The sequence below is a fragment of the Mytilus californianus genome, unplaced genomic scaffold (assembly GCF_021869535.1).
Source record: "Mytilus californianus isolate M0D057914Y unplaced genomic scaffold, xbMytCali1.0.p SCAF_5, whole genome shotgun sequence".
NCBI lineage: Eukaryota > Metazoa > Mollusca > Bivalvia > Mytilida > Mytilidae > Mytilus > Mytilus californianus.
Genome location: NW_026262701.1, coordinates 121786504 through 121804187, shown reverse-complemented (window position 1 = coordinate 121804187; position 17684 = coordinate 121786504). Strand labels below are relative to the sequence as shown.

Sequence of the window (17684 nt, the reverse complement as noted above, 5' to 3'; positions counted from 1 at the left end):
ATAATTATATCAAATGGTCCTATTTAGCAAAAGATACCGGTATGTGCGACAATCTACGTTAAAACTGTCAGACCAATCAGCTTCTAGGATTTCGACAGGTGCGCTTCTCATATTTTATATTTTAAATACCTTGTATGTGGTTACAACACCGTGGGAAAAGTTGCTACGATTTAATACAAAAAAAAAAGATTTTTAATACAGTTTGTTGAAACACTTTAAACATTTGAACAACTTTTTGTGCAATTATAAATTATTTGATATCCATACAGTGTATAACATTTAAGTATAATTTTTTACATAAAGTTTATGATATAGAAGATGTGAGGTTTATACAGATTGGAAAAATAAATATCACAAAACGGTCAGGTATATAGCGGCTGAATAAAGAAAGTTCTGGTCCATTGCTTCAATAGAACTGTATGATTATTGAATCAAATATTTCAAATTTAATTGATAAAAGGTTTTAAGTAAAATGTAGGAAGTATATACAAAGGATGAAAGGACAAAGCCCACGATGTAAATAAGTCAGGGCTCAACGGTTTTATGTTAAATAATATGACATGTTTATAACAACAAAATGTATATAAAATAATTTGTGAATTATTATGATGTGTTTTGGCATTTCACCAGCCAACCAGGTTAGCTTTCTCATCAACTGCGTATGACATCGCATTTTTTTTTACTTATGTGCTTTGTGAATTTCATTGGATTATTCGATTTCGAGAAGGGGGATTAATACTGTAAGTATGTTGTTATGCATTGACATGGGTGCAGTATATTACACTAAACACATAGAAAGTTTATTATTTAGAATAATATTTTTAAAAATCCACAGTAAGCATTAAGTGCAGATTTATTCATTGCAAATATAAATTTAATAGCAAAACCCCAACTTGAATCTTAATGAAGGAAGGTCTTTACAAAATGAAGATGAAATATTTTACCAAAACATTACATCTATTATATTGAAGATTTAAATATTTTTGATAATGAAAGAGATTTCCCCTTTACGTGTTAGTTTATGCGATATTTACAATGACGTTAGTTAGACTGTTACACTTATTATTGAAGAACATTTGAACATGACAGTTTTGTTTACTTTACCATTGTCATTCTCAGCTTGACATAGTAAGTCTGAAACATGACTTAATCCTAAAATCATTCGATGTAATATATCTACCAGATTATAGACAACCGTTACTTAATGCCAATATATACTCTCTTGGGAATGTCCTAATATAACAGAATTATGTCGTTCGTGGTTTTGTATGTAAGATGAAGAACAATTCGTCTTTATTTTTTAAAAATAATTACTTTTGAATAAAACCAAGCTTAGAATTTTCAGATTGCTTGAGTATCAAAAGATTTGTTGGTTAAAGGCAGTTCATTACCTTGGCCAACGCCGTATCTAAAGATTTGTTGGTTAAAGGCAGTTCATTACCTTGGCCAACGCCGTATCTAAAGATTTGTTGGTTAAAGGCAGTTCATCACCTTGGCCAACGCCGTATCTAAAGGTTTGTTGGTTAAAGGCAGTTCATTACCTTGGCCAACGCCGTTTCTAAAGATTTGTTGGTTAAAGGCAGTTCATAACCTTGGCCAACGCCGTATCTAAAGATTTGTTGGTTAAAGGCAGTTCATTACCTTGGCCAACGCCGCATCTAAAGATTTGTTGGTTAAAGACAGTTCATTACCTTGGCCAACGCCGCATCTAAAGATTTGTTGGTTAAAGGCAGTTCATTACCTTGGCCAACGCCGTATCTAAAGATTTGTTGGTTAAAGGCAGTTCATTACCTTGGCCAACGCCGTATCTAAAGATTTGTTGGTTAAAGGCAGTTCATTACCTTGGCCAACGCCGTATCTAAAGATTTGTTGGTTAAAGGCAGTTCATTACCTTGGCCAACGCCGCATCTAAAGATTTGTTGGTTAAAGGCAGTTCATTACCTTGGCCAACGCCGCATCTAAAGATTTGTTGGTTAAAGGCAGTTCATTACCTTGGCCAACGCCGTATCTAAAGATTTGTTGGTTAAAGGCAGTTCATTACCTTGGCCAACGCCGCATCAAAAGATTTGTGGGTTAAAGGCAGTTCATTACCTTGGCCAACGCCGTATCTAAAGATTTTTTGGTTAAAGGCAGTTCATTACCTTGGTCAACGCCGTATCTAAAGATTTTTTGGTTAAAGGCAGTTCATTACCTTGGCCAACGCCGTATCTAAATTTGTTGGTTAAAGGCAGTTCATTACCTTGGCCAACACCGCATCAAAACGAGTTTTCTTTGAAGGGAATCCAATACCTCATCACCTAATATAACATCTAATAAAAACCAAGAGTTTTGGGGGAACTAATATAACATCTAACAAAAACCAAGAGTTTTGGGGGAACTTATATAACATCTAATAAAAACCAAGAGTTTTAGGGGAACTAATATAACATCTAATAAAAACCAAGAGTTTTGGGGTAACTCATTATCTTAAACCTTCTAAAAATGTTGACCTCTCTGTTCTAATTGCCATGGGAACTTAACCTCAAAAAGTTCAAAAAATAGGAAAATATCGTTTAAAAGTTTTAAATGATGAATGATCGTAACTAGAGTGTTACGTACAAAAAAATGTATGAACTTCTCGTGGTCTTCACTGCACATAAGACTTTTACTGTACTCCTCACTCACATTAGTATTTCAACCATAGTCGTCGACACAGACTTTGCGGTTATAAAAATTTCGAGTGCGATTATCGTCCTCAGAATCAGAATGTAACCAATCAAAATATTGAATTTGGTGTTTCAAGAACAAATCGTGCACCTTGAGTACTAAGTAAAGGAGTATTTTGTCTGTACTTACTGTACGACAGTTTTAACAGCATTCGTCTCGTCACTAAACGAGTATCAACCATACTCGTCACTATACGAGTATTGTAACTACTCGTCACTACATGAGTATATTATCCGTACTCTTCTCTGAAAGTGTATTTTTACCACACTCGTCATTACATGAGTATTTTAGTCTTACTTTCCACTGGAAAATTATTTTAACCGCGAACCGGCCACTACTTGAGTATTTTAACCGTACTGGTCACTACAATAGTATGTTAACCATACTTTTCACTATATGAGTATGTTTAGCATACGTGGCATGACATGAGTATTTTAACCCTACTTCCCCCCAACATGGAATGATAAGCATACTCGTCACTGCATGAGTATGTTAACCGTTCTGGCCACTACAACATTAGGTAACCGCATTCTACACTACAAGAATATGCTTACCATACTCGTCATGACATGAGTATGTTAACCGTTCTGGCCTCTGCAACATTAGGTAACCGCATTCTACACTACAAGAATATGTTTACCATAATCGTCACTGCATGATTATGTTAACCGTTCTGGCCTCTGCAACATTAGGTAACCGCATTCTACACTACAAGAATATGTTTACCATACTCGTCACTGCATGATTATGTTAACCGTTCTGGCCTCTGCAACATTAGGTAACCGCATTCTACACTACAAGAATATGTTAACCATAATCGTCATGACATTAGTATTTTAACCCTACTTCCCCACACCATGGTATGATAAGCATACTCGTCACTGCATGAGTATGTTAACCGTTCTGGCCTCTGCAACATTAGGTAACCGCATTCTACACTACAAGAATATGTTTACCAAACTCGTCATGACATTAGTATTTTAACCGTACTCCTCAAAACATGGTATGATAAGAATACTTCTTCACTGCATGAGAATGTTAACCGTAGTCCTATTTGCATAAGTATTTAAACCGTACTTTTCACTGCATGAGTATTTAAACCGTACTCCTCACTGCATGAGTATCTAAGCCGGATACCTCACTGCATGAGTATTTAAACCGTACTCCTCACTGCATGAGTATTTAAAATGTATTCCTCACTGCATGAGTATTTAAAATGTATTCCTCGCTGCATGAGTATTTAAACCTTACTTCTCATTGCATGAGTATTTACTCCTCACTGCATGAGTATTTAAACCCTACTTCTCACTGTATGAGTATTCAAACCGTACTGCTCATTGCATGAGTTTCTAAACCGTATACCTCACTGCATGAGTATTTAAACCGAAATCATCACTGCACGAGTATTTAAACCTTACTTCTCATTGCATGAGTATTTAAACCCTACTCCTCACTGCATGAGTATTTAAACCTTACTTCTCACTGCATGAGTATTCAAACCGTACTCCTCATTCCATGAGTTTCTAAACCGTATACCTCACTGCATGAGTATTTAAACCGAAATCATCACTGCATGAGTATTTAATCCGTACTCCTCGCTGTTAGTTTAGCAATAATCGTCACCACACGGGTATATAAGCCTAATTCGTCACCAAATGAGTATTTTAGCAAAAGTCGTCACTACATAAGAAGTTAAGCAAAATTCGTCACTGTACGGGTATTTAAATGATCATAGATACTACGTGAGTATCTAAGAAATAGTTGTCACTGCATGAAAATTCTAACAATGCTCGTCATTACACGGGTGTTTAACAAGTATCGTCACTACAGAGTATTTTAGCAACAGTCGTCGCCACACGGATATTTGAGTCATACTCGTCACCAAATGAGTATTTTAGCAATACTATTCACCACTCGATATTTTAACCATATTCGTCACCAAATGATTATTTTAGCAATACTCGTCACCACTCGATATTTCAACCATATTCGTCACCACACGATATTTTAACCATATTCGTCACCAAATGATTATTTTAGCAATACTCGTCACCACTCGATATTTTAACCATATTCGTCACCACACGATATGTTAACCATATTTATCACCAAATGATTATTTTATAAATACTCGTCACCACTCGATATTTTAACCATACTCGTCACCACGTGGTATTTTAACCATATTCGTCAGCAAATGATTATTTTAGCAATACTCGTCACTACACGATATTTTAACCATACTCGTCACCACACGACATTTTAACTTTACTCGTCACCACATGATAATTTCAACCATACACGTTACTTTCTAGATGAGTTTTTTTTAACCATACTCGTCACCACATGATAATTTTAACCATACTCTTTACTTTCTAGATGAGTTTTTTTTAACCATACTTGTTACTTACTACATGAGGTTTTTTAACCACACTTGTCATGTCTAAACTTATTTGATTTGCACTCTTTACATCATGCCTGAGCTGAGTTACTGCTAATAGACATTTGCGGAAACTACCGTCTAATAGACATTTGCGGAAACTGTTATACACCTACGATTAGGACTACAATTACACTTACAGGTAGCATTTAAATTTTGGGTCGTTTCAAAATGTAAATATAAACCGTCGGTTCAAAACAAAGACTAACTCCTATGTTGTTTTTCTATAGTTGAACAACGGGTTTCAACGAAATATCGGTAAAAATGGCTTCTTAGCAGCCTGAGGTGAAATCTCGGGCCAATTTAAAGATAAGCCGGACCACTTTTAAAGACAGCTCGGACCAGTTTGAAATACAACTCAGACCAGTTTAAAACACTTGTCAGACCAGTGGCTCTTCGTGGTTTTTACGTTTAATATGATTTTTATTTGATTTTGTCTAGATTTTTTTCTTCTCAGTTTCCCCTATCTGACCATCTTAGCTTGCTGTGACAACTTGTCAGTTTGATGCATTCCAATAAGTTCTGTTACTATAAATTGTTTTATGACGGTCTAACGAGATCAATTAGAAATGTAAAACAACAAATATCTTACAATGCAATGAAAATATAAAGCAGATATATATTCGTCTTTACATATACGGGCCCGTGTTGTAATATGTGATCCTAGAAATCTTTCAAGATGGTTGAAATGCCATTTACCGTCAGTCGCCAAATGGTAATTTTCGACTATCGTTTGCGTCAACTTGATTCAGTTTATATTGTGGTTTGTCACATTATCCTCATTTGTCAGAGTTCACAAGAATTTCGTTTAAATATTCTTAAAGCATTCAGGTTGTCTTTTAAAGTACACGGATGTCTATGAACCCAATTTTAGATTTTTGCAAGTCAAACACTTTTTTTAAACGATGATTTTTTCTTATATTTCTTTAGAAATAAAGTAGTTATATGTTATAAAATAAAATTGTATTACATAATTCTTAACTTACATGCTCTTTGCTTGTATAGATATTTGAATGCACACGAATATCAATTGGATCCGAATCTTAATCAAACACATGACACATCATTTATAACGAGATATTTTCATATTTCATTAGGAATAAATTATAAGCTGATATTAAAAACAATCGCCAACGTGATATTTACTACATGTATCGTTAAGGTTAAAAACAGTAGAAAAATACCGTTTATATTATTTGGCAAGATTTAAACGTTATTTAAAAAAGAATCACACACTTTTTAAGTTGTTTAGGGAGCAGTGGCGGATACAAAAGTGTAATCGTATAAAAGACGAACGACTCCCAATTACAATATACCACCCACTTTTGTAAGGCGAGTGGAACTATTAATAGGGAAAATGAATAAATCAAAAGTGTATTTCGTGCATTTATTTTATTTCCCCCGTTATGAAGAACCCAGATTAACCATCATGGTAGCTTTACCTGCCCTGATGCAGACTCCACCAGATGTTATGGTTCCGTGACATTTCATTCGTCATCTGATTCTAACCCTGGAAAACCAATTTGACCACCGACGGCCAATCTGTTACAATCAGGGAAATATTATAGGTAACGATGTACACTTTTGGAATGGGAGAGATGTGTTCACTTGTTTTGCAAGCAAATGATCATAAGCTTTGCCCTGGCAAAGGAATTCTTCTTTTATGTTATGGTTACAATCGAACCCGTATTCTGAAATAGTTGACGTTTGTGTTTCGACTACCAAAGACGAAACAAATACATGTATACCTATTTCAAGAAACATATAACCGTCTTATTTATTGGCCTTCTTTGGATGATTGGCAGAACTTGTAAGGTGAGTGGCCAAAACTTCCGTTTGCAGTTGGGCTATCGCCATCGGAGAATTAAAAAAAACCACAAAGTTATGGAGACTTTGTGCCGATTCACATCTGTTGTAACCATAATTTTCTGCATTTGTGTGTCGTCGAAAAGACTTATTTACATGATAAAACAAAATATCATTTCATTTTACTATGTATCTCAATTGGGTTTATTTTTTATTATTTTGAGAGGACCCCTTGTTTTTGGTCAACCGTAATCGTAAGTCTTGTTGTTCGTCTTTTCGGTGTTTTTCTTTATGTCATGATGTTGTTCGTCTTTTCGGTGTATTTCTTTATGTCATGATGTTGTTCGTCTTTTCGGTGTATTTCTTTATGTCATGATGTTGTTCGTCTTTTCGGTGTATTTCTTTATGTCATGATGTTGTTCGTCTTTTCGGTGTATTTCTTTATGTCATGATGTTGTTCGTCTTTTCGGTGTATTTCTTTATGTCATGATGTTGTTCGTCTTTTCGGTGTATTTCTTTATGTCATGATGTTGTTCGTCTTTTCGGTGTATTTCTTTATGTCATGATGTTGTTCGTCTTTTCGGTGTTTTTCTTTATGTCATGATGTTGTTCGTCTTTTCGGTGTATTTCTTTATGTCATGATGTTGTTCGTCTTTTCGGTGTTTTTCTTTATGTCATGATGTTGTTCGTCTTTTCGGTGTATTTCTTTATGTCATGATGTTGTTCGTCTTTTCGGTGTTTTTCTTTATGTCATGATGTTGTTCGTCTTTTCGGGTTTCTCTTCTATGTCATGATGTTGTTCGTCTTTTCGTTTTTTTTTCTTTCCTTATGCTGTGCTGTTGTTCGTCTTTTCTGTTTTTACCTTTATGTCATGATGTTGTTCGTCTTTTCGGTTTTTTTTTTCTTTCCTTATGCTGTGCTGGTGTTCGTCTTTTCTGCTTTTACCTTTATGTTATGATGTTGTTCGTCTGTTCGGTTTTTTCTTTATGTTATAATGCTTTTTGACTTTCTTATGTCATGGATTTTGTTGCCCCTTAGTAGCATTCGATTTTATTTTTTTTATATTTTTTGTATTATTTTATTCATGTTTAAAATGTAATCCTTACTCGTCATGATACGAGTTATTCGACCTATAATCTTCACTAAGTAACATGAGATATTTGATATACACAATATGTATTCACGTATGGAACTCATTCTCGCCATGGCATAAACTATTAAACTCATACTTGTCATGACATAACTTCTTAATTTTTAAAATGTACAAGTTTTAGGGGCGGTGCCTTCCAACATTTCCTAATCCATATACTACTGTTTATTTCCAAGAGAGACAAACGTTAGCGTCGGTATCTTCTTATATTTTTTTCAAATATTAACGAAGCTACCTCCCATCTTTTCACAAATATTAACGGTGCTTCCTCCAAACTCCCCCGGTCATACGAGATCTTTTAATTCCCAGTTTGACAAATACTAGCAGAGGTACATCCAAACTGTCTCTCATCCATATGATATATTTTAGTTCCCTGTTGGGCAAATATTCGCGGTGGTACCCTCCAATTTTCTTACATTTATGTTATGTCTTTTATTTCTCTGTAACGACACAACTAACCCTATAATAACCTGTTAGCCTGAAGTGAGAAATAGTGGACATAAAGACAGAAGTCTAATTGTTCTTTAATGATTTGGTCATCTTAGAGAATTTATACGATTAGGTCTGTTAGACATTAAGTCTTATTTATGGACATTAAGTTGATTGGGATCGTTATTGTCCTGGTATCAACCTGGCACGGACAAATTAGATGCTTTTCTTCTGTTCAGCTATTCTTCTGATAATAGCCCATAGCCCAACACGGATAAATTATATGCTGTCCTACTGTTCAGTCATTCACCTTATAATAACCTAACACGGACAAATTAAATGCTTTCCTACTGTTCAGCCATTCACGAATTCTATGATAATTTGATTGTTTAATTTAACTTGTAGTCAGTATGATTGTCATATAAACCATCTGAATAAATTTTATGACGGATAAAATTCTGCATTTGGATATTTGTTACTAGCTGATGACGATTTCCAGTTTGTCAAATAACTGACTGAGATTGTAGTTTTTCCTTGCTAAATCGATGCTCAGTTTTTCATATTGCGATTGTAGTTGTTTATGATCTAAATCAGCACAATATCAAATCTGTTTTTTTTTATTTTTTTTTATTGAATACAGGAATTTGCTTGCATCAATTTGTCTCCAATCATTGCTATATTATAATTTATGTTTCGTTCGAGTTACCACAGTGACAGTTATGTTTCATTCGAGTTATGGCCAAAGTAACAGTTATGTTTCATTCGAGTTATGGCCAAAGTAACAGTTATGTTTCATTCGAGGTATGGGCACAGCAGCAGTTATGTTTTATTCGAGTTATTGCCACAGTAACATTTATGTTTCATTAGTGATATGGATACAACATCAGTCCTGTTTCGTTGATGTTTCATTGTTCATTGATGTTATTCTTATGATTTAGATAAGGCCAGGTTGCATATATAGCATGTGTCATTTTTAGTATGCCAATAAAGCTACAGTTTCAGTTATTTTTAGCATGCCTATAAGGCTACAGTTTCAGTTTTCTTTAGCATGCCTATAAGGCTACAGTTTCAGTTATTTTTAGCATGCCTATAAGGCTACAGTTTCAGTTATTCTTTGCATGCTTATAAGGCTACAGTTTCAGTTATTTTTATCATGCCTATAAGGCTACAGTTTCAGTTATTTCTAGCATGCATATAAGGCCACAGTACTAGTTTCAGTTATTCTTAGCATGCCTATGAGACTACAGTTTCAGAAATTTTTAGCATGCCTATAAGGCTACAGTTTCAGTTACTGTAAATTCAGAAATTATTGCGATGTTTTTATTATTGCGAAAAATGCGACAGGGTAATAATCGCAATAATTTAAACTCGCATTTTGAAATTTTTTGTAAGGATTAAACAGGATTTTTCTCAATATCGCAAAAATTAAAATCGCATTTTAGTCTAAAATGAGAAAATAGCAATAATAAATCCACGCAATAATTTCTGAATTTACAGTATTTTTCATTCGTAATTGGCTGCATTTTCAGCGGAGACAAGTTCCATGTCTATAATTTCTTTCGTGTCAGGCTTTTCGGTCTTCTCTGTTTGTAAGTTCTTTCGTACATGTCAGGCTTTTCAATGTTCTCTGTTTATAAGTTCTTTCGTGTCAGGCTTTTCGATGTTCTCTGTTTGTAAGTTCTTTCGTGTCAGGCTTTACGATGTTTTTTGTTTGTATGTTTCTTCGAGTCTGGCTTTTCGATGTTCTCTTTTTGTAAGTTCTTTCGTGTCAGGCTTTACGATGTTTTTTGTTTGTATGTTTCTTCGAGTCTGGCTTTTCGATTTTCTCTCTTTGTAAGTTCTTTTGTGGCAGGCTTCTCGATGTTCTCTCTTTGTAAGTTCTTTTGTTGCAGGCTTCTCGATTTTCTCTCTTTGTAAGTTCTTTTGTGGCAGGCTTCTCGATGTTCTCTCTTTGTAAGTTCTTTTGTGGCAGGCTTCTCGATGTTCTTTATTTGTAAGTTCTTTCGTGTCAGGCTTTTCGGTGTTCTCTGTTTTTTAGTTTTTTTGTTTCTTTTTCTTTTTGTTAATTCTTTCATATCATCTTGGTGTTCTATGTCTGTAAGTTCTTTTGATTTTTGTATGTTTTAGATGTCTACCAATTCTTTTATATCATGTCAATGTTTCATCTCGGAAGTTCCTTTGCGTGTTGTGATATAACATTAACGGTACCAATTTTTTTGCTCCAGATGCGCATTTCGACAATAAATGTCTCTTCAATGATGATGGTTGTATGTGTGTTTTTCATGTCCGCTCGACAATAAATATTTCTTCAGTGATTATGCTTGTATGAGTGTTTTTCGTGTCCTCTCGTTGTTTCGTAATTTAAATTTTAATCGTGTCCTCTTATAAGTTCATGTATGTAATTCTCTTGAAAATCCATGTATGTTAGTTTTTTCGTGTCAAATCAATGCTCCATGTTTGTATGTATAATTCATGAGCTGTGTATACTGCATGTCTGTTAGTTTTGTCGTGTCATATCAATGCTCCATGTTTGTTTGTATAATTCATGGGCTGTCTATACTGCATGTCTGTTTGTTTTGTCGTGTCAAATCAATGCTCCATGTTTGTATGTATAATTCATGAACTGTCTATACTGCATGCCTGTTAGTTTTGTCGTGTCATATCAATGCTCCATGTTTGTATGTATAATTCATGAGCTGTCTATACTGCATGTCTGTTAGTTTTGTCGTGTCATATCAATGCTCAATGTTTGTATGTATAATTCATGAGCTGTCTATACTGCATGTCTGTTAGTTTTGTCGTGTCATATCAACGCTCCATGTTTGTGTGTATAATTCATGAGCTGTCTATATGTCTATACTGCATGTATGTTAGTTTTGTCGTGTCATATCAATGCTCCATGTTTGTATGTATAATTCATGGGCTGTCTATACTGCATGTATGTTAGTTTTGTCGTGTCATATCAATGCTCCATGTTTGTATGTATAATTCATGAGCTGTCTATACTGCATGTATGTTAGTTTTGTCGTGTCATATCAATGCTCCATGTTTGTATGTATAATTCATGAGCTGTCTATACTGTATGTCTGTTAGTTTTGTCGTGTCATATCAATGCTCCATGTTTGTATGTATAATTCATGAGCTGTCTATACTGCATTTATGTTAGTTTTGTCGTGCCTTTGAGTATGACAAGTCTGTTAGTTCATCCGTATCTTATAATTATCGTCCATCTTCTATATTCCTACTTATCAAGTTTTATATCATCTGCGACAAACCACACGACAACGCATTCAGTGGAACAAATATGTAAATGCTATCAATGTAAACGATTTTAACACATTGTACTCGATAGCAGAGGGAGATTTATCTGCAGATAAATAGTTGTAAACAATTTTTATGCCCCACCTACGATAGTAGAGGGGCATTATGTTTTTCGGTCTGTGCGTCCGTTCGTCCGTTCGTCCGTCCGTCAGTCCGTTCGTCCGTCTGTCCCGCTTCAGGTTAACAAATTTTATCAAGGTTTTTTTTTTATGAAGTTGAAGTCCAATCAACTTCAAACTTAGTACACATGTTCCCTATGATATGATCTTTCTAATTCTAATGCCAAATTAGAGTTTTGATCCCAATTTCACGGTTCACTGAACATAGAAATGATAGTGCGAGTGGGGCATCCGTGTACTATGGACACATTCTTGTTATTGTATGTTTTACTTATTGGTTAAACTTATTCCAATTATGATTTATTTTTAGTTTTTATACAGAATGAAAAAAATCCTTGCAGATAAGTTAAATTTGACAATTAAAATATTCGACCAATCTGTGTCATTTAAGGGAGAGGTTAACAGTTCTGGGTCTGTTGTTCAACTTGTCGTTAAACTAATCATATTATAAATTGCACCTTTAAAGGGGATTTTGTTACCTTTTTCAAGTCTCCTGTGTAAAATTAAGTGATACTTCAATTTTTTCTGCATGTAATGGTGTTATCTAAGTTTTGACAAAAACTTTCACGCTCTAATCAATTAAATCATAACAACATTTTTTGAAGATCCTTATGTGGGCAGTTGAAAGACAATCTTTCTGCCACTTTCCAATATTCCCTTCTTTTTCAAGTGACACTTCAAATGTCTCGACCTATTTTGCAGAACAAAGCTATGGGGTATACTTTTAATTTGTTCGCGTCGTATGTATGCATTAAATATTTGCCATTGTACTTTAAGCAACAATATCTAATGTCCTGGTGCTTATGGATTTGGTGGTGTCTTGGGGTTATGCAAGTAAAATTATCATCATTATCCTAATCTCTGTCGTTCTTTCTTCGTCCCCTTCCCTTCTTTTAGTATAGTTTAGTAATATTTATGTTGTTTATATTATATTATGCATGCTTACATTCAATTAAGTATTTACTTGTGTCTGATCCTTTTTGCTTTGAGCAAATAAAATATGTTTAAACTAGACAAATGTTCTGGTGAATATAAATAGGGTGATGTCTTATGGTTAGACCAGAGACAATGTCCTGGTATTTTATAAATAGAGTGATGTCTTATGGTTAGAGCAGAGACAATGTCCTGGTGTTTTATAAATAGGGTAATGTCTTACAGTTAGACCAGAGACAATGACCTGGTGTTTTATAAATAGGGTAATGTCTTATGGTTAGACCAGGGACAATGTCCTGGTGTTTTATAAATAGAGATATGTCTTATGGTTAGACCAGAGACAATGTCCTGGTGTTTTATAAATAGGGTGATGTCTTATGGTTAGACCAGAGATAATGTCTTTGTGTTTATAAATTTATGCTGTCTTGTGGTTAGACCAGAGACAATGTCCTGGTCTTTTATAAATGTGGTGATGTCTTATTGTTAGACAAGAGGCCAGAGACAATGTCCTGGTATTTAATCAATTTGGTTTTGTCTTAAAGTTTGACGAGAGACACAATATATGGTTGTTAGTCCCTTGTACTTGAGATGGTTACAGTATTTCAATCTGTAGTTCACTGTTTAGTGTTTTGTGGACTATTGCATATCCACGTCATTCAAACACTGGTGGATAGTTGCCTCATTGGCAATCATACCACATCGGACAATTACATATCCAAGTTGTTTAAACTGTGGTGAATATTTATCTCATTGGCAATCATACCACATCGGACTATTACATATCCTAGCAATTTAAACCCTGGTAGAAAGTTGTCTCATTGGCAATCATACCACATCGGACTATTACATATCCTAGCAATTTAAACCCTGGTAGAAAGTTGTCTCATTGGCATTCATACCACATCGGACTATTATATATCCTAGCCATTTAAACCCTGGTGGATAGTTGTCTTATTGGCAATCATACTACTTCGGACTATTACATCTCCAAGTCATTTAAACCCTGGTGGATAGTTGTCTTATTGGCAATCATACTACTTCGGACTATTACATATCCAAGTCATTTAAACTCTGCATGGTGGATAGTTGTCTAATTGGCAATCATACCATATCGGACTATTACATATCCTCGTCATTTAAACCCTGGTGGAAAGTTGTCGCATTGGCAATCATACCACATCGGACTATTACATATCCACGTCTTTTAAACCCTGGTGGAAAGTTGTCTCATTTGCAATTATACCGCATCGGACAATTATATATTCACGTCATTTTAACTCTGGTGGATCGTTGTCTCATTGGCAATCATACCACATCGGACTATTACATATCCACGTCTTTTAAACCCTGGTGGATAGTTGTCTCATTGGCAATCATACCACATCGGACAATTACATATCCAAGTCATTTAAACTCTGGTGGATAGTTATCTCATTGGCAATCATACCACATCGGACTATAACATAACCACGCCATTTAAACCCTGGTGGATAGTTGTCTCATTGGCAATCATACCACACCGGATTATTACATCTCCAAGTCATTTTAAACTCTGGTGGATAGTTGTCTCATTCGCAATCATACCATATCGGACTATTACATATTCACGTCATTTAAACCCTTGTGGATAGTTGTCTCATTGGCAATCATACCACATCGGACTATTACATATCCACGTCATTTAAACTCTGGTGGATAGTAGTCTCATTGGCAATCATACCACATCTTATTTTTATTATAAATCGTCCTTTGCTTTTTAGTTTTTTTTCTTCCTTTGTTATTCTCAAAGTGTCAACTGTTTACTTTCCTCTTGGTTTCATTTTACTTACCAGGAAAGCTGTTGACAACAACAATTATTTAACAATACATGAATATCATTTACAATTAGAAACGTGAAATAAAAATTGACAATAAAATTGAAATTTAGATTGAATGTAAATATATTTAATTGTGACAACATTCAGCTATACTCTATAGTCAATATTAAATTCGCCTAAGTGTACAATTTTTTTCCTGCTGTTTTATAATTATTTGTTGTTTGAAGCGCACTTTTCAAAATGTAATTAAATGTTTGATAACTTAGATTTTGTTCTGTGTATATGGAAAAGATTCAAGCACTAACATGTGTCCGATTTCTAAAGACCTACATCAAAATGCAACTATATAATATTATATATCTTTATTACCAAAGTCTATATAAACTATAGGTGCACATTTGAATTACATCCACATCAATAATACATATACACATCAATAATACATATACACATCAATAATACAAACACAGACTATGTGACAGAATAGCAGAAGGTGTGTTATATAAACACTATTTTAACATATCAGTTCTAAGCCTAAATATCTTCTAACATATTTTGTATGATCATCGATTGAGTTTCCATATTGAATATTGGTTGATGTCACATTTAAATTGAACTTTCTATTTGTTCAAATCCACGTTAATGTAACAAGAGTTAATTAGTTTTCCTACTGTTTTAATAAAAGTTGTAGCATCTGTTTTTAACTATTTTGTGTTTCCTCAAATGAGCTTCTTGAAGTTAGAGTAGAAAATATTGGGCTAGTATGTTCATTCTGAAGATATTTTGGCATTTAAAATCTTGGTTTGCTTCGGATAATTGACTAGAAAAATGACCACAGCATCATATGATAGCCGTGAAATTAACTTACAATAGATGTTTGATAAACGAGAAACACACACAACGTTACCACAGTAAAACCATTAGTTTACAGCACAACCGAAAGATATAGTCAAACCAGTAATAATCAGATATGCCACAGTCAAACCAGCAATTTACAGAACTACCACAGTCAAACCAGTAATAATCAGATATGCCACAGTCAAACCAGCAATTAACAGAACTACCTATGTCAGCATAGCAATTAACAGACCTACCACAGTCAAACCAGCAATTAACAGAACTATTACAATAAAACAAGTCATCAACGGAATTACCACAGTCAAATCAGTAATTAACAGAACTACCTATGTCAGCATAGCAATTTACAGAACTAACACAGTCAAACCAGCAATTAACAGAAATACCGAAATCAAATCAGTAATTAACAGAACTATTACAATAAAACAAGTCATCAACGGAATTACCACAGTCAAATCAGTAATTAACAGAGCTACCTATGTCAGCATAGCAATTTACAGAACTAACACAGTCAAACCAGCAATTAACAGAAATACCGAAATCAAATCAGTAATTAACAGAACTACCACAGGCAACACAGCAATTAACAGAACTATTACAATATAACAAGTCAACAACGGAACTACCACATTCAAACCAGTAATTAACAGAACTACCACATTCAAACCAGTAATTAACAGACTACCACATTCAAACCAGCAATTAACAGAAATACCACAGTCAAATCAGAAATTAACAGACCTACCACAGTCAAAACCAGCAATTAACAGAACTATTACAATATAACAAGTCAACAACGGAACTACCACATTCAAACCAGTAATAAACAGAACTACCACAGTCAAATCAGTAATTAACAGAACTACCACAGTCAAACCAGTAATTAACAGACTACCACATTCAAACCAGTAAAAAACTGAACTACTACAGTCAAATCAGTAATTAACAGAAAAAATTCCACAGTCAGCACAACAATTTACAGAACTACCACATTCAAAGCAGTAAAAAACAGAACTATCACAGTCAAATCAGTATTAACAGAACTATCACATTCAAACCAGTAATAAACTGAACTATCACAGTCAAATCAATAATTAACAGAACTATCACATTCAAATCAGTAATAAAATGAACTACCATGAATCTGTAGTTCAGTGGTTGTCGTTGGTTCATGTCTGTCATATTTGTTTTTCGTAAATTGTTTTGTTATAAATTATGCCGTGAGTTTTCTCAATTTAATTGTTTCATATTTTTCATGTCGGGGCCTTTTATAGCCGTCTATACGGTATGGGTTTTCTCATTGTTGAAGGCCGTTCGGTTGCCTATAATTGCTTACATCCACTTCATTTGAACTTTGGTGGATAGTTGTCTCATTGGCAATTATGCTATATCTCCTTATTTTCATATGAACTACCAGAGTCAAATCAGTAATTAACAGAAATACCACAGTTAGCACAGCAATTTACAGAACTACTACATTCAAACCAGTAGTTAACAGAACTACCACAGCCAAACCAGTAATTAACAGACCTACAACGGTCAAACCAGTAATAAATAGAACTACCACAGTCAAACCAAAGAGCAGTAAAACCTATGATAACTAGAACTAATATTAATCCTCGATATTACAATTCAAACGAGAAAACCAACGACCTGATCTGATTTATGCTAAAATAATAAATGAAAAAAATGACAGACAGCAACCGACTACAATAACTGGCGTATAACATCCTGACTTGGGACAGGTGCACACAGAATACGGCGGGGTTTAGCTTGCAAGTGTTCAGTCCTCTCCAACATAATGACTACCATATCTAACTCTATACACTATCAAACAGCTAATTACGTGATTATTGATAAGCCTCCGCAAAATTTAGATGAACAAGTTTTGCCAACTAATGTTGAATAACATCCGTTTAATTTTTCCAAACTTTGGGAAAGCTTTTTATTAATTAAAGAGGACATTGTAGTTGATTATTGTATTGCAAACTTCGTAATTCGCTATTTTACCAGTGGACGACCAAGCAATGGGTTTTCAATTTCAAATCATGTAAAATTAAGCGAAAAAAAGCTACAAACCACAGATTCACCTTCAAAACCCAAAC

At 34.4% G+C, this 17684-nt stretch overlaps 1 protein-coding gene across 2 annotated transcripts in view; it reads left to right on the top strand.

Moving 5' to 3' along the window:
* Window positions 1-395: 395 nt before the first annotated feature.
* The window catches only part of LOC127700935 (synaptogenesis protein syg-2-like), a 114277-nt gene continuing 96988 nt past the window's right edge, over window positions 396-17684 (top strand). For both annotated transcript variants that reach the window (XM_052204668.1, XM_052204665.1), the window contains exon 1: window positions 396-740. The gene's annotated coding sequence lies outside the window, so the exon portion shown is untranslated. The remainder of the gene's footprint in view (window positions 741-17684) is intronic.